This window comes from Dipodomys merriami, unplaced genomic scaffold (genome assembly GCF_024711535.1).
Source record: "Dipodomys merriami isolate MVZ:Mamm:240054 unplaced genomic scaffold, mDipMer1.0.p SCAF_23, whole genome shotgun sequence".
Classification (NCBI taxonomy): Eukaryota; Metazoa; Chordata; class Mammalia; order Rodentia; family Heteromyidae; genus Dipodomys; species Dipodomys merriami.
In genome coordinates, this window is record NW_027203715.1 from 27,689,988 (window position 1) to 27,693,858 (window position 3,871).

The window sequence follows — 3,871 nt, forward strand, 5'->3', positions numbered from 1 at the left end:
AATCTTTTAACTGGGAGTAGGAAACCGGCTCAAAATTTCTTTCAGCAGTAATTGGATTTTCAAAAACTGGGAAAGTGGCTGCCAGCCGCGACCAGGTATTTTCTTTAATAAAGTGACTCTTCCCTGCTGGAGGGCACGGCGGGGGGGCTGACGGGTGAGAGGCAGCTCCGTTTCCTCTTCCTAGCTGCTGCGGTACTCCCACCCCTAGGGGGCGCCACCCCCCATATCAGTCTGCCTCGTGCTCCGCCGCAGCCTCTTCTAAGTGTTCACTATCAGCTGGATCGAGCTGCTCTCCCTCCTCCTCTAACATTTCTTCCTCTGAGTCACTCACAAGATTACTATATTCTTGGTCCCGCCCTTCCACATGTAGGGCTGAGAACCGGTTTGCTTTTAAAGAAAGGCATGGGGGTCTCTTTGAGGTCCCCTCACTAAAACCCTTCTCCTTTTGTGAGGGCTGCAGTCCCTCCTGTTTTAATTCTTTAGGATCCTTTTGTCTTTTTTCCCTTTTTCTTTTAGGCCTATTTTCCTCCCCCTTACTGTATGCTGACTCTGATAGACTATCCTGATGCTGCGTTAGTACTTTGCATCCTTCCTGGATCAAATCAAACCCTCCCTCCTCGAGGCAAGTGTGCACCATCAAAAAGACAAGCCACAAGGGAAGAAGCAATGCAAGCAACCAATAAATATCTAAATCTACAGTGAACACCATACTGGAGGATACTTACCAACGTCCCCTCTCCGCGTGTTGAGTTCTGGCTCCGGTTCGGCCTCTCGCGCAGGTCCCGTCCCTGCTCGTTCCCGGGTTTCGGCACCAATTGTAGCGACCGTCTACTCGACCAGCGAGAAAGAATGACCACCACACCAGGAGTCTTCTCAGATCACGCTTTATTGGAGAGCCTTTTAGTTGTAGGAGAGCTTGGGCGCGAGAGAGCGTGCACCCGAAACATGGCCATTTATATAGGGAATAGGAACACGGGTCTTTCTATCATTGGTCGTCTGCCTTTCACAGTCACCAGGTGCACGGGATTGGCTGGGGACTCTACATGGCTCGCGCATGCGCAAAGCCCAGGACCCGCCGTCCCGCCAAGCACTGCCTGAAAGGGAGTGGTTACCTCAAAGCTGCAAGGGAGTGGGCGCCATCTTGTAATGGCGTTTACCCTGGCTCCCTACACCTAACCCTAATAATTTCTGGTTTTCCAAATTCTTCTCTGAGGTCCAAAGCCCATTAACATATAGTTTTTAGATGTTGAATAGATGTATCTGTTGAAATAGATTGTATCTGTAGACTATTGACTGTAGAAATTCAGACTTTGGTTGATGGTTGCCTTAAGATAGTGTTCTAGCACAAAACTGGGGCTATTTTCATCTCAAATGGGCAGAGTAAGCCGGAAAAACACAAGAAAAATGGCAAATCCGGGTTTCTCAATTCCAAATCTTTATAATCAGGGGACAGAACAGATAATGAATAATCCAGAAGAGAGTTACCGAATAGCTCTACAAACACTGCTGGCAAACATGATAAATGAAAAGATAGAAAACATAAAAAGGACTCTGTATGAGCGTGATAAGGAGAGAGAGGAGGCAATCCAAAAGTTTATACAGGAATATCATAAGCGTGAGGAAGCTTCTCAAAAGCTGATACAGGATATGCAGGAGCAGCTTGAGAATACTCAACGAGAAAGGCAGGAATGGCGTGAACAGGCTGAGAACACTCAAAGAGAACTGCAGGAATCCCACGAACAGGAGGAAGCTAAACAAAGAGTAATACAGGAATTGAGAGAGCAGGAAGAGAATACACAAAGATCACTAAAGTCATTCATGGAATCCATTAACAAAGAACTGAAGGAAGTCAGGGAAACCACAAAGGGAATGCTGAATGGAACCCAACAGAACGAATAGGAGTCCAAAGAAACCATAACCAATCAACTAAGTGATTTGAGAATAAACACTGAACACCAAATTAAGGAAGTAAAGAAATTAATACAAGACCTAAAACAGAGCTTCAACAAATAATTTGAAGCCATCAAAGCTGACCAATTAGAAAGAAAAGAGATAAAAAACAAAGTAGAAAGTCTTGACAGCAGGTTAGACAATGCAGAAAATCGAATCTCAGGGATTGAAGACAGCTTAGCTATTATAGAGAAGGAACAAACAACCATCCAAGACAAGTCCAAGAAATATGATAGATCTATCCAACACTTGGAAAACACCATCAGAAGGCCTTATCTCAGGATAATGAGTGTAGAGGAGCAACTAGGAACAGAAGTTAATGGCCTAGGAAATTTGTTTAACAGGATCCTAGCAGAGAACTTCCCAAACATGCAAAAAGAGAGGCCTATTCAGATACAAGAAGCTTTTAGAACTCCAAACAGAGCAGACCAGAGTAGGACATCCCACTGTCACATTATACTCCACATAGGATCAACTCAGACCAAGGAAAAGATCCTTAAAGTTGTCAAGGAGAAAAGATTAATCACCTATAAAGGGAAACCAATTAGAATCACCTCAGATTTCTCAGCAGAGACAATCAAAGCAAGAAGAGCCTGAAATGATGTATGCCATGCCCTGAAAACAAACAACTATCAACTAAGAATACTGTACCCAGCTAAACTCTCCTTCAAAACTGAAGGCCAAATGAAAATCTTCCATAGCAAAGAAAAATTGAAACAATACATCTCCACCAAACCAGCCCTAAAAAAGATTCTTAAAGATGTCTTACACATAGAAAACCATCAAGACCACAATAAAGGCCAACAAACTGCACCCAAACTGAGAATCCAAGAACCATAGGAACATCCCAGTTTTCCCAGCCCCCAGAAAGGTGGATAACATAGCTGGAACTCCCAAATACCTCTCAGTCCTATCTATTATGGTTAACGGATTGAACTCTCCAATTAAGCGACATAGACTGTCTAGTTGGATTAAAAAACAAGACCCTTTTCTCTGCTACCTGCAGGAGTCACATCTTGCCCGTAAAAATAAACGCATTTTCACTGTTAAAGGTTGGAACAAAATCTACCAAGCGAAAGACCTGCATAAACTGGCAGGAGTTACAGTCCTAATATCAGACAAAATAGACTTCAAATTAAAATTCGTGAGAAGAGATAAAGAAGGTCGCTACGTACTAATTAAGGGATCTCTCCTTCAGGAAGATATTACAATTCTAAACATCTATTCGCCCAACAATGGAGCACCCAAATTTATCAAAGAAACACTACTTTCCCTCAAATCCCATATAGATCCAAAGACATTAATTGTTGGGGATTTTAACACACCACTCTTCCCACTAGATAGACCAACTCGGCAAAAACTCAACAGAGAAACCGCAGATCTAAACAGCTGCATAGATCAACTAAACTTAACAGACATCTACTGAACATTTCACCCAGCAGCATCAGAATACGTGTTTTTCTCAGCAGCAAACTTGTCTAAATTCATAAACATTGAAGCTATACCTTGCATTCTCTCTGACCACAAAGGAATAAAATTAGAACTCAACACCAAAAGCCACCAAAGAAAGTCCAGTATCACATGGAGGCTGAATAACACACTGCTGAATCATGAGTGGGTCATGGAAGAGATTAGAAAGGAAATTCAAATGTTCATGCTATTCAACAAAAATGAACACACAAATTACCAGCTCCTCTGGGACACAGCAAAGGCAGTACTCAGAGGCAAGTTTATAGCTCTGAGTTCCTTCATCAACTAATTGGAGAGATCTGAAACTAACAATTTAATGACACATCTAAACCTCCTTGAAAAAGAGCAGCAAGATAAACCCCAAACAAGAAGACGGAAAGAACTTATTAAAATTAAATCAGAATTAAATGAATTAGAATCCAAAAAAAAACTATAGAAAGAATCAACAAAA